The following is a 24,646-nucleotide window of genomic DNA, read 5'->3' as shown; positions in this document are numbered from 1 at the left end:
AAGAATAGTGATGATGGTGACGGCAATCTGCAATAAATAATATGACGAGAGAACACGCCTCATTGATAGGCAGATTTCTCTCGATTCTTTCTGGTATCGTCGTTTCCGCGGTTAGTAACGTTTGCGACGTCGTCTCTTTACGCGCGCTTATATTTGCCCGGTAGCAGTGGGCCCGCTGAAAGCCAGCCGCGGGCTGAGCTTCATTGGAAGTACTGCGGCCACCCACGGGCCGTTTCAAAAACCTCCGCGGGTCGCATTTTGCCCGCTGGCCGGAGTTTGGAGACCCCCGGCGTTTAAGCTACAATAAAGAGTTGATGCACGAAGTCGCTTTCCTAACGGCAAACTAATTCAAATTTATTTCGAAGTAAGACACTCTTTTTCCTTTTAAAAGTTTTTGAAAGAGGCCACTGCCTACAGATAGATGGCGCGAGTCGACATTGGACGGGTAAGTTGGGATAGATAGCCCCTTGAAAAATTATCATTTATTTTCGAAGCGCAAGCTCTCGTGGTAGTTGTATTTTTGAGCTACATAAAGGAATTGGAAACAATTATTTTGCTTGCATATGTTCAGCTGTCATAACTTGAAATGTTGTTTTGGTAACGGGATATTCCTCCGGCCATGACACCCTGGAATAGATCGCGAGGTCCATCTCCAGCGATTGTTTTTATACGAATAGCAAAAACACACCGTATTATTTTTTGTCTCTGAACTATAATGTGAATATTATTTGCAGCCTGTTCAATTTCACATTTTCCGACCACAGCCAACGCCACTATCCGACGGAGCAATGCTTAAAGTAAATAGTCGTGGCTTTTGTTGTCTTTGTGTCTAGAAGGAAGCTCGGTGTCACTATGGTGCCTGGAACCCGTCTTGTGCTATGTGTTTACCGCGTACAAAAGAGTGGTCTCTCGATTTCCGCCTGATGACGTCAAAGAATTGTCATGTTCGCCAGTTTCGATCCTGGCGGTGTCCCAACAGCTGTGCAGTACGCAGCAGACGCCTGTTCTGCTGCAGGTCGCTCTCCAGTTCGGCAGTCCTCGGAAGCTTCGGCGGCCAGAAGTTGGGACCCCGTGACGACAGCGACACTCGCGTTCCCTTGTGCTGCTCGCAGATTCTTTTTACCATTTTTGTTATCAACCGCAAGGATCGCGACATGCAACACCATGACGCTTCGGCTTCTGTGACGTCATTTGTTGCCACTTGGGGGACCACTCCTGGTGTATGGGCAGTATAGGACGCTAAACAAACCAGTCGAAGACGCGCTCTAGGCTCCATAGTTTTACGGCGCCTCCAATACGGAAGATTGCTTTAGCTGATAAACGCACATAAATGACCAGCGCCATCACGATACTTCTTCTGGAGCTACATAATATAGGCTTCGGCGGATCGTAGCATTGAGCGCTGTCTGGCTTATAAAACGGAGGATGACTTAAATGACTATGGACGCCCAGGTAGGTATCATGCTTTTGCGTACCAACTAATCGTCAACTTCAAAAACTCTTAATTAAAGAAACACCTTTATCAGTGTGCGATAATATATTTTGTGTACGCAGTGTAATTTCTTCCTCTTCACTACCGGCAGTGGTTACTTCACGCCTAATGCCAATCAGTGTTGGGTGAAGTACATCTAAACGGTACTTTAAGCAAAGTACAAAGTAAAGTCGGAGTGATGTACTCCAAGTAAAGTAGTAAGTGCACTGGGTGCAATATACTTGAAGTAGAGTACTATAAATACAATGTACTTTCAAAGTAAACTACAAGTATTTTAACACAATAGTTCATGATACCCTTTAATTCCACTATACAGTGATCGTTTAACTAGGTATGCATAGCGCAGGGGTAATGAGGACTGCATGACCTATTTTCAAGAACAGCAGCGGATATTTAGTAAATTGGCCACAGAGTACTTATTTTCGGGAATTGAGCCAAATTCCTCAAAAATCACTGTATAGTGATTTTCCTGCACTAGATTGTTGCGCCCAATTGAGCTAAATGTACTGGAAGAGAACATGACGTCAGCCCCGTAGATTCCGCAAGCAACCCTCTCATAGAGAAGTGTCCTCTCTTTAAGAAAAAAAAGAACGAACAGTGAGTGTGCAAGCGAGCTGGTGATAATTCATCATAATAAGACACCTGAGAATGGGGTGCAAAAAAATTAAGAAACTTTCAAGTCGAAGGAAACGACAAAAGAGAATGTCTCAAAACATTCTGACGTTTTCGTCTGGTGTCATATACTTTGACTCGAAAGTTTAATATTTCCGAACCACAGTCTCAGGAGCTATATTTTGATTAATTTCGCTCGCCTAATTTTTTAAACCTCCTCGCTCGCACTGACCGACCGAGAATTCGCGAAAGTTCAAAAAGCTATACGAAAGCCTCCCCCAGAACACACGGAGCGATGCATTGTTTACTTACGTTTCCGGAAAAAGTAGAATATCCCACCCAGTATTTCCTTGGATTTAACAAAGAATCATTTCGTAGTACTAATTTAACAAAATTAAATTTGGGGAATGTACTTTAAAGTCGGGAATTTTACTTTCCTCAGAAAGTACTAGGAAAAATTACCTTAAGTAATGTACAAGTACATACAAGATAACGTACTTCAAGTAAGGTACAAGTTTCCTAAACCCACTTGAAGTAGTACTTTAAGTACAATGTACTTCAAGCAATTGACAAAACTGATGTCAATCACTCATTGACGACACTATGTTTCTACAATTTGTATTACAAATAGATTTGACACTTCACTGTAATATCTTAATTCTCTCCACTCGTGTTTTAAGCGTAGAGACGTGGAAAAAGAGACGGTCGAAACAACATCTTACACACAGCCGGTTTTCTGCACAGCCGATCGAAAAACAATGCATGCTCGCAAAATATCGAAAATAAACAGAAAAAACATTGCACATCCGTGTTTTTGTATCTTGCCTCACCGCTGCAAGAAAGTACGAAGTGTATTGGTAAGCAGAGTTTATTGAGATGTGAATTTCAATAACAATGCATTCCTACAAGAAGTAAATGTCAAATGCCATAGGAGCGACAGAGCGCACCCTAAAACCTAACAAAAATACATGCATTTTTGTAGCGAAGATGTTTATGGCTCGTTTTTCTTAGAGTTTGCATATGCGTCAACACAACCTCAACGCTCGCACAGCCGAACGCGCCTTCCCCACACACCTCCCCCGCATAAAAGATTCGAAGTAAATAACCCAAATAAAGTGTCAAAGAACGCGCGTGCAAGATGCTATTTGTTTTAGACTTGCTTTAGAAAAGTTACTGCTGTAGACACAGGCACGTGCGGCGCGTGGGACACCCTTCCCGACATTCTCATTGATGCTGGGGTAATTTTGAGATAGGTCTGTATAGTAAATTAGTTATCAAATATAGTCACCCTTTTTCAGATCAGCAGACTCTCAAGGCTTGTTCACACTCTTGCGACCGAGTACGACTGAGACAGACGAGATCTCTTACAACTTCATAAACGTTTTTAGAATGAGGGAACACACTGACATTGTGGCGCCATCTATGCGGTGACCCTGGAACTGCATTTCACAAGAGCGAAGGTTTTGCGGGATTTTCGAGGTCAAATGTGCGTAATACCCATAGAAAGGCTCGTTTATAACATTGTCAAAAGTTTTTCGAGCTAAGAAAGAAAGGATAATGCTCGAGAAATAAAAACAAATATGCCGGACCGCCGAGTTTACACTGCTTCCCAATAGATGGCGCCAGTGTGTTTTCTGGTTTAACAAGCTTTAAGGAACCCAGGTTTAAGAGGTCGCAAGCAGTCGCAAGAGTGTGAACGGGCCTTCAGGTAAATAGCAAAGTATGCTTTGAGATTTGCCGCTGTGCGACCCGCGTCGGTCACGTCTAAGCTCGCACCGCCCTCTCTTTTTGTGGTTCCAAGCCGCTCGCGTGCCTAGTTTCCTTTCCTTCCGCCCTCCTGGAGTGACGGTCCCGTCGCGCGTGTCTAGTTTCCTCCGTCTCCTCGGGGTGGTGTTAGACGTCCATGCGAAATAATGACCACCACTTAAGACAGCAATAAATGTGTGTCCGTACCTTTAGTCACTCTGACCAGCGATCACGACAATAAATGTGTTCGAACCTTTGTTCAAAATTGTGTGTCACGTCTGTGTAGTGTGCTAAAGAGCTTCGCTGGTCATCCCCCTTCACAGAGTGGAATGGGTTATGATTTGTTTTTATTCTCACGCGATCGGTGGTGCACATATGTTTTATAAATGTTTACTTTATACATAATGACACGTTTTTAAGAAACTGAACCCTACGTATACCTATCTATAATTTGTTTATATTAAACAAAATTATGATATTTCCAAAAATCGATTGTTTTGGCACTTTTGTGTTTGAAGACATGCTACGAAGTTAATTATAAGAAAACCATTTTCCGCCCCGTCCCTTTAAATTTAACCCGCAACAGAATCATATGAAAACTATTTATATAAGCTGATTCGTTCAGTAACTACAGCGAATTATAAAAACCGAAAATTGGTGCTTGTTTTCTTATTTTTATGTTTCTGCTTTCCGCGAGATGGCGCTCGCAATTCATGAAGACGTAGTACTGTAAATCGGCAGCTAGTTCGCCGCTGTTGCCCAGCCAGGACCTGGGACTGGCTTCTACGTCGTACCCCTCAATTTGCAAGCTCACCATCTTAGTTGTAAACGTTACTAAAAAAGGAGTGAAGTTTCATTTTCGTCTGAAAAAAATCTCAATTGAGTCAATAGGTTTAGAAGACAGGACTACATTTTATACGATCTTAAGCATTATATGTAGATGTTGCAAACTTTCACGTGTCAATACGTCACACAAGTAAATTTATCCGACCACATGCTTTGTACAATAATTTCTTTCAAAACAACGTGAAATCGTGTATTTTATTCTTTTCTCATTCACGTTTATTTTGTCTTTTCTTCGCATTACCCTTGTTATTGCGCCAAGTTCGAACTGTACTCTGGAATTTGAGTGTAAGCTCAGAGCAACAGCGCGGAACTCAAAATAAAATAAAAAGATATTTACAGATTTAGTTTTCGAGTACTGTGCTCACGCATTCTCATCGAGCATACAAAGCGTGCTGGCCTTTGTCGCAAAAATGCGGGAGTTGTATTGAATCGATGGACGCCATAATGTAAGACTTGTCCCGACAAATGTTGACGCGGAAGTCTGCAATGCATTGAAATAGCCCGTCATTTAAAGCACCCTAAAACAGCTTTTGTAACTCGCTTTGCGTTTCAAATGGGTACTCATGATGAGAGGTGATCTTCAAATTTGGTAAAAATATTGACAACAGCGCTAACCTAACATCTAATTTGACCGCAGCGACCTTTGTAGACTACAAAGAGAGAGCAATCATTTTATTCCGACATTTGAAGAAAAGTTATTTAACCCGCTGTTTCAGTCAACCTAAATTTGCCTACAGGAGCGACCGTGTCATGTTTTGAAACAGGCAAAGGAAAAATTGGTAAAAATTATTAGTCAACATAATTCCGTGAAATGAACATTTTAACAACCGACTATCGCGCCCCTTCAACAATTTCCAAATAGGTCGTTTGTGCACCCCTTCAAGACACTTCAAGGAGAGACATATCTGCGCTGTAGTCTTCATTCAAAGTGTAGTGCTGAGCGAAAAATGCAAAACTAATTTGCAGTCACTCGCTCAAAGTGTGATACTTGTAAGCCACGAGCGATACTTGTACGAGCGATACTAGTAAGCCACTGTAGATAAAAAGGAAGCAGACTTTTATTTTAACCTTACGCTTTTGGAATATCATGCAGCAGCTATCCTGAAAATACAGACCTATGCCAAAACCAGCAATGTTATAACCGCGCATGCAGACGTCGCGTGCGATCAATTGGAAAACAGGAAAGCCTTCGAATAGTGTCGTCTCATACACGCGACACTTTTTTGAGTAATAACATCTTAGAGCTCGGTAATTTTCTTTTTCTTCTAACTGGCTCTTAATACAAAAACGGGTGCCTCCACATGTATCGAATAAAGACACGAGCCGTGGGGTTGCGATTGAAGAAAAGAGGATGAAGTTTAATGGTGCGTCCCTTATGTCACATTCAATTGGGGCGCACGCAGCACCGAGAAAATGCTGCCCCCAAGGCCGCGCCACCGCGCGGGTGCAGCGCATGACTCACTACCAAGTGAACACGAAGCATTCCGCCGTGCAACGCGCTTGGCGCGGTCACTTCAAGGGCAAAACATAAACGGGTGGACCATTGAACAAAATCCGCCGCTAGTGAGGAGGCGGCGCGTGCCATCTAGCGAGAGATGTGACTAACAAATTGTGCTTTAAGCGGTTGATCAAAGCATGTATTTGTTACCTCCGAGATTCCATCAAAAGCGTAGAAGAAACACATAAGATACAGAAGAAGGCGTTTTGTTGTACATATGCGATGATATTGACAATAACCGTACCGTGATATCTATGGTATGCGAGATGGGAATTGCTCTCCCGGATCCCTGAACCAGCGTTGAAACGGGACCTCCCCATCTGCCGGTTTCATTCCCTCGTTTGTCTTGTCCGGGATGGCTGCCTCCGCATCGCCCCAAGGATTGCTTTACGCGATGGTGAACGATACTGAAGACGGTAAGCTGGCATGTATTTTTTTCTTTCATCTTTACAAAAACCGGACACTGAGGAGACAGTCTCCATCTTTGTGTATTGTCCCATATTGGTTTTCCTGTAAAGGTGAACAACAATCAGCTTCTTCATTAAGTATTCTTTAAATTTTTCTTGTAGAAGTGTCCCACCCGTATAGTGCACATGCTCAGGCCGCTCCTGTGAAGTAACAATAACTCATTGACGCTTCTCATAAAGCATGTTTTGCAATACTGAATCTGAGCATAGTACTTTTGCTTGAGGGCAGTTTATCTAGCCAGGTGCCAGACATACAATTTCTCCTCTTTCTAAAGCGAGATAGATTAACGCGGTTTTTTGTTTGCTTACTAGGCTCTTGCATTTTAGTTCCTACCAGAATGGTACACATGCAGAATGTGCTTTAGACCACCACATTTCTGCATCTTCATGTACCTGTTTAGTAGCTACACAAAAAAAAGCTGTCGACAAAAGGAGTTGTAAATTCACCCTGCGTTTAATTGCCGATGCAGACTGCTTGGCAGACCCACAGACCCAGAACCTGTCGCAAGAAAACCCTACAAAAATGCAAGGAGGTATGTGGAAACATTATGTGTTGAGACACAGAAGTTTTACTTATCTTTTCTTTTTTGCAGCAGAGTGGACTCCTGGGGAGTCGAAGCTGCGTCTTGACTACTACTCAAAATATTATCCTGAGATTGGGCCAATGAAGACGTTTAAGACAAAGAAGGCAATGTTTGAACAAATCGCCTTTGACCTGCAATCAGTTTTGGGCATATCATGGACAGCACTACAGTGTGACAACAGATTTAAGACGCTTTTGAAGCGCGAGAAAAACTCGTAAAAAGTGAACAGGACATCAGGAAGTTCACGCTGCACCGTTGAGTTTGAGGAAGAGTTTTCGAGAATCAGAAGTATGGACGACAGCCTGGAACCTGAGATGAGGCGTGGTGTAAGCTCAGTCTTATATAAGGAAACTGGTCGCACCGCTGCAGTCGCAGAAACTGACAGCCCCACATGCTCAGCAGCAGTGGGGGAGCAGATGTCACCAACATCCCCTCCAGATCAGCATCGTGCCGAGACCTCTGCAGAGGCACGGAGGAGAAGGCAGCGGGCTAACCGTGTGAGCAGCACTACCACAAGGCAGCAACATATGGTAGAGTTTTTCTCACAGATGAAAGAGCTCCACAAGGAGAAGGAGAAGAACAGAGAAAGAAGGCACAAGGAGCACTTCGAGGTGCACAAGCAGCACATGGAGCTACTGAAACAAGTCAGGGAGGCACTGCAGCAAAATGGTTCGCTGCTGTAACTTTTATGTATTTCTATCACTGGCCCCCATGTGAATAATAAAAAAAAAAAATCACAGTGCATCCTTCTATTTATTGGCTTCTTTTATTCAAGTGTTCCCCAAAGCAATATAAGAGTGCCACCCATCAGTTGTATTGTCCTTCCCATAACTCCTTCAATATTGTAGGTTGTTTCTATAAAATAGAAGGCAATAGGCAAACCATGTGTTTCCAGTAATAGTTGTTTACTACTTGTAAAAGGATTACAACACAAAAATAGTCACTAAAACATGAATTCAAGACACAAGCAGCCAATATATCGGGGTAGCTACAATGCACATGAAAATAGGAAAGGTAACAATGACAGCCAATGTACCTGGCTAGCTACAACAAAAATAAGAATATTGGTTACGGGTGCAAAATATCTATTCAAAAGAAATGAAAGGCAACCTGAAATGGACCAACAGAACCAAAAGGATGCCGCCAGTCAAATACACACAGTTAACATAACCGAAAAAACAAAAATAGGTCCAACTTTGGCATTTCTTGCTTTGGCCTTCTGTATTACAAAAATGCTCTTCCAGTTGCTTCCAGTTTTTACTTAAGCAAATGTTACAGGGTCATACAGTCATGTCTTGTTAACATGGATGCCTGCATTCACAGGAAAAATCTTCCATAATAAAAGGTCAAGAAAATAAAACAAGATCATAGATAGGAATCGTAGCGAAAAGGAAATGGGGGGTTATTTAGCCATGAAATGAGGAAATGTGGGCTTGTACTTATACCTAAACTGAATCTTACTTTCATGCCCAGAAAGTACAGCGTGTCTGTTACATTTGAATTGCACATACCTAATTACCTTTTGAGTTGAAAGCCCAAAAAACCCTACTACACTTTAGGTTTGCAGGTCTTATCTCGGACAGACAAGGGACAATAGTGAATTCTCTACGGTTCACTAATTCCATTTTTTTTTTCAGTGTGAGGATTTACATTTATAGTAACAAAAAAAAAAGGTTGTATATAGACTGGACTGCAGGTTTCTATTTTAACGGTTCCTAAAAATTTCGTCCATATTGTGGGGTGTTCATATTAATGGGGTCCGTATTAAAGGGCAACTCCGGCCAAAACTCAAAATGAAATAAATTACTCATATCGCTGTAGTGACACACAATACGACTCCACACAAAATATTATGTCTGGGGGACCCCGCATACTCAGCTAATGCCGATAATAAAAATGCGACCCGCCACGAGCTGCTGCTCCTTAGCGGGCGGCCAGCGGGTTGCCGATCGCTAAAGCAACATTAATCCGTGACGTCCAGTATCGTTCTCATTTCTTCCTCCGATCCGGGCGTTGCGCGGAGTGCGCTTCTTTGAGCAGCTACCACCGCTACTTCGACTTGTGATTGGAGTGTTTAGCCGTTGCTTTTATCTGTAGCCCGTGTCGCTTCGGTATAGCCTTTTGTTTATTGGCTTGTGAGGACTCCTAGGCTCGTTTTAGCGACCAACTCTGTGCGCCGAAGACCGAACGAGTTTTCGGGTTTTCCATTCGCTGGCTTTTGGGTATACGCACTAACTGTTGCTACATATGCTGGATAACTACCAGGTATACAAAATTAAAACAAAATTAGCTTATCACCCATCTTTAGACGGCTAGCGCAACAGAGGTAGGTGCCGCTCGGCCTGCATACTCGTTGATCGAGAACGATCCTGACGTCACATTCACATAGCGGCTAGTTTCGGTTTTGTTGGCCGCGCCCCAAACAAAACTTTGAGGCGTCGATATCTTTAAAACTACGCACAATAACGAGCAAAAAAAATACAGCTTGCAATTCAGGGACGCTGACTGCACTAAAAACAGGCATAATCCCAAAATCGAAAGTATGGACCGGAGTTGCCCTTTAATGAGAGAGGACTGTAAGACAATACTTGATGCAAAACATTATTTTGTGCAACGATCAAGGCCGATTCACATAATCACAAAGCCTCTCTCGTTTCGCAATTCCTCTGCTTCGTAGAACAAGGCGAGTCTCCTCAACTGTGTCATCGTCATCTGGCAGACGACCACTTGTGGCTTCTACGCCCTCAATTTCGAGATCTCCTGACTGAATGCAGAGGTTATGTAGCACACAGCACGACATAATAAATTTACTAGCTGTGTCAACCTCCGCAAACTCAAGGTAGGATAGCTGCATGAAGCGGCGCTTCAGTACCTGAAAGGAGTTTTCTATTGTCACCCGTGTGGCAGAGAAGTCTCTGTTAAAATCTCTTTGTTCACGGGTCATCTTGACGTAGTCCTTAAAAGGGGTCACTAGGTACTCCCTGCTGGGGTATGCCGCATCCCCTAGAATGTGGAACTTCCCTCTCCTACAGAGAGTGGGAAGCCTTTCGGAGAGGTCCGACAGGTCGAAAACCCTGGCGTCATGGATCCGACTCGAAACCCCCGTAAAAGCATCGATGAACCGGCCCTTGTCATCACATACCCCTTGCAAGGTTAATGACAGGGCCTCGTGCCGGTTCACATACGTTGCGGGGATCTTCTCGTCTGTACAACGAAAATTGATGTATGTTCCGTCGATGCATCCGATGACGCCGGGGATTCCAGAAACCTTGCAGGAAAAATAAGAGAGCACTAGCTGTTATGAACCAACACTTATGCTGAAAAGAAAAAAAAAACAAAACAGAAAACAGAAACAAAGGGCACACATATTTCACAACAAAAGAAAGTGCGCTGTGTCTTCTAACAGCTTCACCTTTTTTTAACTGATCTACATAGCTCCTTCCTCTTTGACTTGTGTCTATTACTTGAAGAAGAGCGTCTGCCAGAAACTGAAGATTTGGTCACATTAAATTTCTTTCGTCCGTTAATTCGAAGACGGTCGGGAAGGGGAATTCTATAAAAAAAATTTGAAAATTCTTATTTATTTATTTATTGGACCACATGGGAAGGGGATGGCTAAACTTTCTCTTCTTTTCCCATGTCCTATGATTGGTGTAAAGCCTTCGAATAGGGCCTTGACCTGCAGAGGCAACATGTGGACTCGTAGACAATACCCGAAACTCCTTCCTTGACATACGCAGATGGCTATTGAGCTGACCAGAACATCGGGGCTCAAGGGGTGATGCTTAAAAGGGCCCGCTGTACTAGAAATGAAACTTGTTAACACCATGGCTAAAGCCGATGTCTGGGGATTAGGGTTTGAGAAGGGGGATAGGAGGTATCTGCGAGGAGTTGTGCAGGCTTGACAATCTCTCTGGGGTGCAGAAGGCATCTTGGCAGTCGTTCTGCTTCTCGATCTTGCTGCCGGTATGAGAATCTGCTGGTCAAGTACTGGGAGTCACCTCACACTTCCCTCGCAAGGCCACTCTTACTATCATATTGGGCTAGCGTGTTTTGGCTAGGGGGGGGGGTATGTTCGGAGGTGTGCAAGTAATGTGTCATGATCGGCATGTGGAATATCCTGAATACCTGTCCTGCCGGCGGAGAAGCGGGGGGCAGTCCCAGATAAGGTGCAAGAGATTAGCTCTGCACTTCGATCCGCAGTGACAGCAGCGAACTGGTGTGTCCGCGGCTGGGGGGTACCATTTCCTGATGATACGCACTGTGAAGGCTGCGTCTGCAAATACTTTGTTTAAGAATACTTCTTGGGCGCGCGAGAGTCGTAGTTGCGGATCGACTTGGGGCAGAGGTGTTAGGGCCCGTGCACACTCTTGCAACCGAGTATTTCCGAGAGAGACAAGACCGGTTTTTAAGCCTCTTACGACGTCTTAGAACCAGCTCCGCTGCAGCGCATCCGACCCTAAGACGTCGCAAGAGGCTTAAAAACCGGTCTGGTCTCTCTCGGTCTTACTCGGGTGTATATGTGTGACAATGCTTAATTGATGTAAGAAATTGTTTACGTTCCCTGCGGTGTTTCGCTCTGATAAAAATGAGGTACCATCGATACGACATTCTCATGAGTCTGTGATCCATGCGTAGGCATTAAGTGGCGGGTTGAGGGGAGGGTAAGGGGCGACTGAGTCAATACCCCCTCGAGCTGCCGTGGCTGTGTTATGTACCACTGCGTTCCCTCCCGTGAATCCGGTGTGTGCTGGTGTCCACTAAATACGTAGGTCAAGGCCCACTTCTTGCAAGTCGTGCACTCGTTTCCTTACGGCCTGAGCCGTGGCGTCAAACCGTGTTAGTCTCAATTTCTTCGAGCGCTTCCTTGGCGTTCGTTAGTATTCTTATGGAGTCGTGTTGTGGTAGGGGGCCGGGAATAGAGGAAAGGGCTTCCCATATTGCCAGGAGTTCAGCCTGCCGGGCGTCCCCATAGAGGAGGTGACAGCTATGGGCGCCATTTAGTTCCGGTCATGTGGGGCAGTACCAGGCCATGCCCCCCTTGCCGTCATTAAAACTGGTGTCTGTGTAGATTATCATGTGATCTTGTTCGAACTGTTGGTGCTGATTGGCAATACGAATTTGAAGGGCCCCTTGTTCTCGGAACGGTATTGCCTGTTGTCTCATTTGAATAACAGGACTGTCCCATGGGGGCTCAGACTGGGGGCCCGGTTGTCTATGTGACTCAGTTGGTCCCACGTTAAAGTGCTGCACCGTGTTTTCGAGTCTATCTGTAAGGGCTTGTTTAGCAACAGCGTACGTTGCCCTTATAGGCGGTAGAGCCACTAATTCGATGAGCCGGTCTATCCGTGTATGTTTAAGAAGCACAGTGATGGTGCGGAGAGTCTCACGATGCAGTAGCTCCACATCCTCCATATGTTTCTTCGAAAGGACGTAAATTGGAAATCCATACAGAAGTTTGCCGACTGCGACTGCCCGGGCCAATGTCTGACAGGCCTTTTGTCGTGCACCCCAGTATTTGTTAGACATTCGTCGTATAGCATGTAGTAGTGGGTTGCATTGTTGTCCGAGTTGTCTGATCCACGTTCGCAGGCTGTTACAGCTCGCTAGTTGCACCCCGAGTATACGAAGTTGTCCATTTCCGGACGTTATGGCTTCACTTCCTATGTACAATGTGATCTAAAGTGACACTATCAATACACTTCCTATTAATCTTTGAAACATCACACTTTCTCAGCTCGTTGAGATTGCTCGCAATGACTGTCTCTTTGTACCAGACAACCACAATGAACAGGTTGTCGGACAAGATTATAATTGCGTCTTGCCATACACTTCAACGACGCAAGGTAGGAAGTCCGGAGTCGCACCAGCATCTTGGTAACCTTTCCACGACATTACCTCACTCAATCAGAGGCCAGCTTCCCTCCCCCCCGTTAAAGCCAGTGGTTAATGTCACGGAGAACAAGTCACATTTGATCAAAGCAAGTGCAACATGCCTGTGGGCAGAGCAGATGTTGTATTCTTAACTTGCCCAACTATACCTGACATTGTTTTTTTGGCTATTTGTATAAGCAGTGACAGCACAATGCTGCCCAGTAGATTTCTTTGTCAAATATGATGTGGCATGAAACAAGGCACTGAATTACGTACTCTAACCTACTAAAACTCGAGATCCCGCAACGCTTCCCTCCTCTCCAAGTCTTCAAGCGAGGGGAAGCAAAAGGCTAGAAGGGGGGAGAGGGGGAAGGCGAAGCGCAAACTGGTCATCGGTGTTTAAACATTGCTGAAACGAGTTGTGTCTTCATTCGCCGTGCATTGAACCGGTCGTTTCGAAGAGTCTGTCTACGGAATCACATATTTCAGGGGAAGAAATAAACACGGCACTGTCCCGAGAGATGGCCTTTTTTTTCTGCTCTGATCTAAAGAGAAATGTGCATACCTCTTCGAAGTCTGAAGCAAGGCTGTCCAAGTCCGCCGGAAACTTTATAACACTTGGGGCGATGACCAGCAGATAGTTGACCACCCGCTCCTTCATATTGCTGCGCGCCAAGTAGGCACCGCGGCCGTAGCACAACGGTTATCGCGCTTACCTCCCACGCGAAGGGCCAGGGTTCGATTCCTGGCCGCGGCTACGCATTTTTGTTTACACTGTAATGTGATGTTCTAGTGAATTCGAGAACCGTCTAGCTGGTTCGAGGTTGGAATGTTCTCCGCGTCGAACCTTCTGCATCGAAGCCAACGCGTGTACAAAAGCGGCTCCGCCTGGCAAGCAGGAGTCAGTCTCGCCCCAGCGTTCGACTCTGCTGCCACGCCGATTTCGACGCCCGCGACGCTCTATTATTATCCTTTTGTACTCTTTTATTTTTGGCACAAGTTCGCCACAGTAAACGTTTATTTCTTCCTGTTCACACGATGAATCTTGCTGGCGAATCTTGTGTCGCAAAACTGGGTTTCGGGAAACAGATTCCTAGTCTGAACGCCACCGAAAAAGTGGCGCGCCTCCGAAAAAAGTGGCGCGTGTTCCTCGCTTCTCGAGCATTTTTTTGCTGAAACCTCACCGAGGCCTGTCAATCACCCGAAGGACAACGCGGACACTGCCAATGGCCGCTCGACTTCGCTATGACGTCTGACCTTCGAGGAGGAGCGAGCTTTTGGAGGAGTATGATTTTTGGCCGATTTCGTATCCGAGCCAAAGCCGAAAGAAAGCAAACAAACATGGCAAGCGATAAGCGGCGATGCCGGTGAAGCGGTGCGTACGGACGGCGTGTCTTGGTCCTACTCGGTTGCAGGTGTGTGAACGGCGCCTACAGTACGAGTTGGTGGCGCGGTGCAGATTCATCAACAGTCGCGACGAGTACAAGCACCGCATATATACATGCTGACGGGATAACTTTCTTTATGAGTGGTGCAAAAATGTCCGAAATGCTTCGGGGATCATCTTCCTGTTCTTTGACGTTCGCGGTCATTCCCGCGTTTGGCACGACTAGTAAACCCAGTGAGCCGAGTCGTACCAAGTTCATTGAGTGGTACTAATAAAACAGACTGTCTCTTCACACTGTGCTTACTTCATATCATTTTGATGCGAAACGCTTGGTATTCTCGGTGCAGATGACAAGGTTTGGCGAAATTCTCGTGAGTCAATACGTCACAGGTTTCGCGCGTCAAGCTCCACGTGTGAACAGGCCGATTTCGCGAAATGTTGGCTTCGCTAAACTGTGGCGCGTTGAAAAGATGCACCGTGTGAATAAGCCTTTAGTTCCATCTACTTGGCTACTTTGGGTAGGATTCTTTGAACCAACTGCCTTTTTTTTCTATGAGAAACGTGGTAGCGGAGCAAAAGCTACAGAAGGTACAGCATCACGAGGTCCCAGCTTTCGCACAGAAGCAAACAGAAATCTATGGCCAGGCACGTAGCCAGGGGGGAGGCCCATGCCCCCCCCCCTTCCCCGAAATCTTCCATTTTGCTGGGACCTCCTCTCCCCCTCATACAGCATTTTGTCATGGCCGGCGCCCCCCCCCCCCCCGAAACGAAATCCTGGCTACGTGCCTGTCTATGGCCGATAAAAAATTTCTTCCCACCCGCAGTATTTTTGTGTACAGGAATATATCGATAACGCAAAAGCACCCAGGCAGCACACCATTGTTGGACCCCCGTTGGCCCAATGTTGGCAAAAAATGGTTCCAATATTGGTCTGACGTTGGCATTTTCGAAAACGCTACCCGATCCAATGGTGGTCCATCATTGATGCCAATGTTGGACCACTGGTTTGCCAACGTTCTAGCCCACGTTGGACCAACGTGGTTTCCGCTTTTTTATCCAATATTGGCATAGAAGTTTCACCGTTGGCTGAACCAATATTGGCATCCAACGCCTTACACACTGGCTCTTCCAACATTGGCTTAAATATCGGCTATTCCAATATTGGCATCCAGTTTAATACACTGGCAAATTTTTGCATCCATTGTCTATGACATTATTAGATGCTATCTTTCAGCCAGTGTTGTAACCAGTGTCACAAAAACAGTGCAGAGAACCAAGCAAGTATCTTTCCCTTTTTCCTGAAGCACCGTCTTCTTTCTTATACTAAAATTTAATAAAGGCGGCAATTTGACCATATTTGGGCACATTAGAAATCATTAAAGCATGCAAATGAATTGTTCATAACGTTTGACAGTTCATAATTTATTTAGATCGAATAAATATATTTAAAACATTGTGCAACCACGGGGGCCTGGGCAGACTCGGTGGCAGGGTCGGCGGCAGGCTCGGTAGTGGACAGGGCAGAGGGCTGGGCAAGGAAGGGGATACCACACAGGGGCATGACCACAGGATTCTGAAAGAGACAGAAGCGGGGGTTGGATTCAAGTGAAGGGTTTCAGAGGCTCTCAGTTCTCTTACGCCTGTCAATAATGAATATCAAAATAAAACAGAGCTTTATTACTAATCGCTGCCCTTTAATTAAATATTCGATTAATCGTTAAAACAGAAGTTCGGGCGAGTTGGTAGTTCATGACGCACGAGGACACAGCGCACCCGTAACAAACACTCAACGTTCACAGTCACACCAAAAGAAAGGGACACTTACACAGCGCTGCTGTGTAAGTGTCCCTTTCTTTTGGTGTGACTGTGAACGTTGAGTGTTTGTTACGGGTGCGCTGTGTCCTCGTGCGTCGATTAATCGGTTCAGTTGCTCTTCAAGTATAAAATCTGGGAAAAGCCTACCGACTTTTTTATATGATAAACTTTCTTTTCCAGTGAATTATTTTTTATTATTTAGTATATAAAAAACTTCGTACTGCCTTCTAAAACAAATAGATGCGCAGGAAAGACACCGGGGCCAGCTTGCTGAAATCACTGTCTCAGTTCAGACTGGGTGAAAGAAAGCACTGCAAAGGGTGGAACGCGCGAGCGTCTTGAGTCGAGGTTTGAGTCCCGTTCAGCTCGTACGCTGGCTTTGACAGTGCTTTCTCTTCCCCCGTCTCGGCTGAGACGCTGTTTCTAGCAAGACGGCCCAGGCGCTTACTATTGTTTCGTTCGTCCGACATGTCCTTACTCAAAGCTCGATCGATCTAGATTCAGATATTTATAGTGATTTAAAAAAAAAAAATATTCGAATAGTACGAAGGCTATTTTATCAATTGCTTAGCTCTAATCTTGCAACATCATGGCGTCCCTTAACCTTTCATCTAGCTATAAGGAGTTTTAAGAATTATAATCTCGCCATCTAAGTTCACACCGATATTTCTACACGTAAGAACATGACAGTTGAACAAAATTTTATGCTTGAATCAATCAAGAATTAAAAAAAAATCACGCATATAAAATAGCTTGCCGTGTAAAGACAATTAGTGGCAATTACACTCGCAGAGCGCGGTGACATAGCTGACACTCAACTCGCACACAACAAGCCGAACCTTGTCAAATAAGCACTACCCAACGCTTTGTAGTATTCGGCTTTGGACAGACCTGGTTGACTTTTTACTGCAGTACACCTGCCGCCAAAATGACAGCCGTATTTAAAAAAAAATGAAATAAAAAAAACTTTGAGCACAGAAATAACCCATCAGAACGCCCCTCGCGGTCTATTAGAATAAACAGCACTACAAATAGCGCTGTACAGGGCCTTTCGGGCCGATCGCTGTGGATTCCGCGTTGAACTCGTCGGAGATCCCTGGCACAGAGTCCGACACGGTTCAAACTCAACGGAAAGTGACAAAACATACATTGCGTAGCAAGAATGCCCATCCCCAATGGTCAAGAGGACCTCTCCTTGTCACTCACATGGAAGAGAAAGCAGTCCGTCGTGTCTTCGGTCCGTCGAAGCTAGTGGTCACATGTATGCCCACAACAAAGGAAGATCACCGGTATGTAGGCGCTGCCGAAAGAATATCCATGGGTCTTGGCAATCCGCATGTTGAAGATCGCACTTGGCACTAAGACGAAATGCGCTGCTGGTGATCGGAGCTCTAGAACCACCGTACTTGCCCATGGATGGCGGATATGCCGAGCCGCTTCGCCCGATAAAAGCAGTCTGCTAAGCAATCAAATGCATTCGGACAACCTGGAAACGGACCCACGGTGTCCTGGTATCAGCATGATTATCTTGCCATTCTTGTTCCTTAGAAAAAAAAAAACTATTTCTGCCACAAAAAAAAATAAATAATAAAATAAAAAAAAACATGCATAATTTGCGAAGCGCACCTGCCCACATGCAGTTCGCGGATGCGCGTGTTGGAAATTAAGGAGACCGTCCCCACCGCCTTCCAGTCGTTGCCTTATCGTGTGGCCTTGGTGCTGGCGATCCCACTTTCTGTGTGCTTGTGTGTGCGTGTGTTTTGCGGTCTGGACTCCATCACTCCTAAGCTGAGAGTGCAGAGGAAGCTAAGAAGCTCGGTGAACCAATCTCAGGTTTATTTTTATTCACGTGGTCACACTCTCTCCCGTAACCACGCGCAGAGAGCGGTGCAGGTGATGACTGGTCCGGCCGGCGCGTATCTTCCCCGGCACTGTTAGCTTAGGAATGCGCAGTGTCCTCCTCCCTCAAGGTCGTCGAGTCCACTTCACCCACAAAGGAGAGATTAGTGACGGCGTGGGGAAAATGGGAGGGGAAGCCATTCAGGGACGTTAGTTCCGAGGCCGTCGGCGCGACCCCTCCCCTGCATACTTCTCTCTCTCGAATTCTTTCGTTTCGCTCTGCTGGTATTTGCTATCCGGGTTTCCAAAAACCAATGTAGAAGAGATTGCTTAGACATGATAAACTCTACAGCAAGAGGACGGAGAAGGACTGTGTGACAATCGGCCCGCCATCACCGTGAAGGGACGCGGAAACAGGCTCTTTTCTTTGCGTGTTTGCGTTGGCACGTGTGCCCCGGTGTGTGGGTGAACTGGCGACGCTCGTGCGAGCTGGGGCAGGGGACATTTTTGAGAAGAGAAGAAGACGAGGAGAGGACGTGGTGGGACCTTTTGCAGGGACTCGGAAATTAGCTTGGCTTGTAAATAGACGTGTTTTTTTCTTCCCCCTATCCTCGGAGTCCTGTCTGGTTTTCTCTTCCGTCAGCGACCATCAGCTGCCTCCGTCGTCGGGTCCCGGCGCAATCTCGAAGAAAGAACATCTTTACTGGCGCAGTCGACAGGATTGCGTCAGCGGACCCCGGCGGCGTGATCTTCACAACGGAATCGGCGGACAGCGACTTGACGCGGTTTTGGTGGAGCCTTGTAAAGAGAAGACTGGACCACCGAGATCCTTAAAGACTGGACCACCGACCTACTTCGTGGTGACAGAGCTACCTCGGACCAGATGCCGTCCCACTCCAGCGAGGAACGCCTGAGTCTACAGCTCGGACATCATTTTCGTGCCTGACTATTCTGAGCAGCGGGCTGCGTCTGTGGTCCAGCGGCAGTCGTTGACCTTACGGTAACGTGATTCTTTGACGTGTGCCCGCCATGGATACACACAGCGCAGAGCGGCGGATGCCGGTTCTAACGCCAGAGCAGAATAGGGGTCGGAATAGGTATGTTGACGGGCCAGTGAATTGTCACGTTTGAGAGGATTAGTGGCAAACTCGCATACACAAGGGGATGGGAACAGAGGAGTCCGATCATACAGCTTAATTGAAAAGGAGATACAACTTATAAGGGAGAAAGAACGGCTGTTACGCCTCGAGCTAGAACTAGAACATCTACGCTCAAAAAACCGAAGTCGAGCCAGTGGCGGCGGCATGGAGTTCAACCTCCGAGATGAAGTTTTTCGCTTTTCGAGATTGATGAAGGCAGTGCTGAATCCCGTGCCGTTGTCCGATTTATTAGTGCCGAGCTGGTTTGATGGCGTAGAAAACGTCTTCGAGACATATGAAGTCCCTGAGCGGCTCAGTGGATATCTTCTGCGACCTTATTTCACGGAGAGCATGCGTGCACTAGTGAATAGGCTAAACATGGGTGAGAGAAGTGGATATGATGTGGTCAAAGAATCGGTCTTGTTAGAGCTCTGAGTGTCGCGAGCTGAGGTCTCGAGGCCCTTTATTGAAACCACCACTTCTCTCAAGGAAAGACACGAGAACCCAAGGCAGGGCATTATACCTGAATATCATCGGGTGAAGTGTTTTAAATGCAAGAAATTGGGACACCTTTCCCGCGAATGTCCCCGGACGAAGACACCAGACGAAGAACTTCGGTTTCACAAGAAAAGAGTAGACGCCAAGAATGTCACTGTGGAGGAAGACTCCAGCCGTGAGCCCGACAAGGTGACGACCGATGTGGGCAGTCCGACGGTAGCAACTTGAACCTCCAAGGCCAGAAGAGGCTGCACCTATCGGTCCGCGAGGCGCTTCAGATTCTGTTACAAGCCGACGACATGAAGCGGTCGGCAGAGAACAATCGCAGCTGCGTGTCTGTGCAGGCGCACGTTGACGACAGAAATGAGCTGAACGTCTCGCGTGCCGGGAGGACGTCCCAGCGAGCCCAGGACGACCACGACAAGCAGGTGAACGTCGACGACGAAAGGCCATTCACTTTGCCTGGGCGGTAGGCGTCCCGGCAATCTGAGGACGACCGATGTGTGAACTTCGACAACGTCGAGGCCGGTCCCGACATCTTACCTGGGTTGCACAAGCTCCTACAAGCCAATAACGACCACGTTGAGAACATGGGCGCCGGTTACAAAGAAGAACAGAGGGTATCTTCTGGGAGGCGGAAATGCCGGCAAGTCGAAGATGACGACGGCGAGAACGTGGACGACGACGAAGGACTGAACTTATCGCCTGGGCGGCAGGCGTTTTGGCGAGCCGAGGACGACGATGGCGCGAACGTGGACGACGACAAAGGACCGAATATCTTGCTTTGGCGGCAGACGTTCTGGCAAGCCGATAGTGACCACGGCAGGGAAGTGTTTATCGGCAAGAAATCGGACATCTTGTTAGGGTGGCTGACGTCACAGCCGGCCGGTGAAGATGTCAGGGAAAGCGGGGACGGGGACGAGGACACCGTCTTCGAGATGAAGATGCCCCAGAATAGGGACGCCGATGAAGACTCGACCACCTGCCAGCCGGCCACGTATGAGAGAGCTGGAAGTGCAGAAGACGTCGACAACGGCGACCGCCTCCGAGGACAATTCCTGATTCATAAATCAAGAGAGAGTATAAACTGTCGTCGCTCTTGTGCGGAGAAATTCCGGAACCAGCTATACGCCGTCCGATTCAAGCCCCGCCGAAATCTGGGTGGCTTGAATAACCTGTCGGCAAAGAGACCGAGGCTAGGAGGCTAGATGCTGCGCTATTCTCGGCGCGAGGTTTGTCACTGCTTTGGAGCCTTGGCGGGCACAGTAAGAAGCACTTTACTAGCATGGGATTTACATTTGGTGTAAATTTCTTCTATAGTTTGGATTCCTATGGGTTGAGTCACTAACTCTGTGCAAAGTGAGACTGATACGCGTACGCGTTTGAGTTTAGTTGTTATATATTATTTTTGACATTTCGGGTCTAAAAAATATACTTAGTCGGGAGGTGTGAGAATCGGCCCGCCATCACCGTGAAGGGACACGGAAACAGGCTCTTTTCTTTGCGTGTTTGCGTTGGCACGTGTGCCCCGGTGTGTGGGTGAACTGGCGACGCTCGTGCGAACTGGGGCAGGGGGCATTTTTGAGAAGAGAAGAAGACGAGGAGAGGACGTGGTGGGACCTTTTGCAGGGATTCGGAAATTAGCTTGGCTTGTAAATAGACGTGTTTTTTTTCTTCCCCCTATCCGCGGAGTCCTGTATGGTTTACTCTTCCGTCAGCGACCATCAGCTGCCTCCGTCGTCGGGTCCCGGCGCAATTTCGAAGAAAGAACATCTTTACTGACTGACAGACACGAAGCTCTGAAATCAGCTCGGAGCCTAATGTCAAAATTGAAAAGAGACAGTGATAAATCAAATGCGGAAAAAAGGGGCTAGACTCCATATCAAACCAACATTGTCGTCTGCTATCAGTGCCTTGGCGCCTTGTAAGAGGCATTAGGGCTCTTATTGTAGCACCAGTAGTGCCGTAAAGTCATAGAGCCGTCATTGTACAACCACATTTCAGAATAGTGTCTTGTTCCAATTAATCGCAAAGAAGTTCTTCAGCTGACACGAGGTGCAGCCCACAAGCCCGTAGTTAGAGTACGAAGCTTTTCTGTCGAGATCATAAAGTCAACATAATAATCTATTATGTTGACTATAACGCGGACATCGATTCTTCTTTTTTTTCCCCAGTGGGCGGTCCTGATGAGCCCATATCGCTGGCGACTCCTTAGTATGCACAGTGAAGGAGCAAAACATCGCCATTAAGTTCTGTACGTTGTTATTGTTTTGTTTACTTTGCAGAAAAGCACCTGAATCGCGCTTTGAAAAAATAACCTTAAATTGACAATCGCTCGAGCAATTTCAACTTGTTGAGGTAAAACAAAATTTGCCAAAACCAGCCTACTTCAACATGCTTCCACTACTAAGCCAATGGTGTTGTGAGACTAACCGCCGAATTCAGAAACCGCACTCAAACTACACTCAAACTGAAGGGCCGCTCCGCTTCCTCGAGGAAGGCGCGAGGGCCGGCGCTGGCCAATCGCGACGGCGGATCCGTCCTCGCGATTGGCCAGCGCCGGCCCTCGCGCCTTCCTCAAGGAAGTGGAGGGGCCCTTCAGTTTGAGTGCAGTTTGAGTGAGGTTTCTGAATTCGGCGGTAACACACTTTGACCATTATATGCCACTGTGTTTTTGAAATGACGATGAGCGAATGGTACTAACAAAACAACAGTAACCATTATAAGCTCGTGTTTATCCAACATTGGCAAGCCAATGCTGCAGACAAGCCAACAGTGTACATTTTCAGTCCCCATCAAATATTGGAATGCCAACAGCACGGACAGGCCAACGTTGACCATTTTATTCCAGTGTTCATGCAAAGTTAGCAAGCCAAGGGAACTCAAAGGTCAACATTGTCCGGTTTACGTCAGTATTCATCGAATATTCGGAGGCCAATGGAACTGACAGGCCAAGATTGCCCATTTTATACCACTGTTCATCCAATATTCGCGAGCCAATGGAACTGAGAGGCCAATGTTGTCCGGTTTACGCCACTATTCATCCAATATTCACAAGCCAATGGAACTGACAGGCAAAGATTGCCCATTTTATACCAGTGTTCATCCAATAATCGCGACCCAATAGAACTGACTGGCCAACATTGTCCATTTATGCCAGTGTTCATCCAATATTCATAAGCCAATAGAACTGTCAGGCCAACATTGTCCATGTTTTGCCAGTGTTCATCCAATATTCGCAAGTGAATGGAACTGACAGGCCAAGATGGCCCATTTTATGCCAATGTGCTTCCAATATTGGTTGGTCATTGGAGAAGCTGGGCCATCACTGAAGACGCTATATAATGGCATAGACAATATTGGGTGCAGATTGGCTAAAGTGGACCATCATTGGACCTTTTTTTGCCAATGCTCTCCAATATTTGCCCAACACCTTGTGCTGCCTGGGCAGAGCAGGGAAACAAGTGGGCGCAGATGGAAGGCAGTAATAGTGCCAGTCTACTTTTCATAGTATATATTATACTATTGAAAGTAGACTGCCACAGTTCCTGCATCCTATAAAAAAGTGACTGCCGCTGCTCCTGCCTTCCATCTGCGCCCCCTTGTTTCCCTGCTCTGCTTTTTCACAACAGCCGATAGGACGCCCCTATCCTTTCTCTGCCTCTCCCGGTTAAACAAACGCTATGTTATCAAATAAAATGGTGGCCTGTGATAGGCACACTGTTTGCAGTTATTACGCAAAAAGAGAAATGTTGTCAGTACCACAGAAACGACAGGATGTGCTCCTCGGCCGTCTTTTGCGGAGTTCCTCCTCTGGAGAACGAGTCCGGGTAGAATGACGACTCCTCGAAATCTGATATGAGGTCGTAGCACGCTGACCGTGGCAGCCTGAAGTTCCTCCGGAACTGCAGAAAGCGTACGACATGAAGATCGACCCCGCACGCCAAAAGGAAAAGCAAAGAATCAAATGAGACGCCTCCCAGAATTCCGGCAGAGTACGTAAGTCCTCGTCCGAGTATTTGTGGACGACGTCCTCGATGTAACCGACGATCTTTGGCCGTTTAGTTGGTGGCGGAAACAACTTCTCCAACATGTAGGCGCACGCGCGGGCTTCACTTTCGTCGTCACTGCTGGAGTCGTAGCTAGAGCAGCCGCCTCGAGGAAAAGAAGTGAGCAGAGCCAAGATCCCCGCCTTCCGAGCCGCCATGTTTGTTTACCGAGACGAGGTAACACCTCGACGAAGCGAGGGAAAGAAAGGGCCGAAGGAGGCGGAGAGCGTTAACTCAAGGCCGCGTCGGCCCGCAGTGCGCGAAGCTGCAAGGCCTCCTTTCGACGGTGCAACTGGTGCAGCAACGCGCCGGTGTCGTGCGCCGCACCAAGTCCCAAATGAACGTAGTGCAGCCGCACCAACACGACCATCTGAACGCGACGCGTCCGTCGGTGCAGCGCGGTGCGGTGCGGTGCGCCCCACCAGTGGTGGCGCTACCCACGATGCAGCAGGTTGCCAGAGTAGCAGCACCGTTACACCTCCTTTCTTTATGAGGGATGGCGAAAGCAGTGAAGTTACGGGTGCTGCTGAAAACGCTCGTCGTACCACAACCTTGCGGGTGGTTGTCGCGCACGTGTTCGTTTCGCGGCAGTTCCTTGATCTGTGGAAAGCTGCCCTGTCTCCACGGGCGTGTCTGCCATGAAGTTGCTCAGCGCAGGCGCTTGAAGATAAGTTTCTTCACTTTCAGTTTCTTCACTTTCTGCTGAAGGGCCGGAAGAGTAAGCACGTTCTGTGGCACGGGCCTCGGGGTGGTGTGCATCTAGCACAAAGTCTTCGTAGGTGGGACGGAGGTGCACCCTA

General features: G+C 46.9%; 1 pseudogene; it reads right to left on the bottom strand.

The window, feature by feature from the left end:
- Positions 1-9,862: 9,862 nt before the first annotated feature.
- Positions 9,863-23,912, bottom strand: LOC121047883 (annotated as a pseudogene).
- Between the last annotated feature and the right edge of the window lie 734 nt (positions 23,913-24,646).

Source organism: Ixodes scapularis, unplaced genomic scaffold (assembly GCF_016920785.2).
Source record: "Ixodes scapularis isolate PalLabHiFi unplaced genomic scaffold, ASM1692078v2 ptg000597l_1___fragment_3__unscaffolded, whole genome shotgun sequence".
Lineage (NCBI taxonomy): Eukaryota > Metazoa > Arthropoda > Arachnida > Ixodida > Ixodidae > Ixodes > Ixodes scapularis.
Note: the sequence above shows the minus strand (reverse complement) of the source record. Positions and strands in the feature narration are given on the sequence as shown.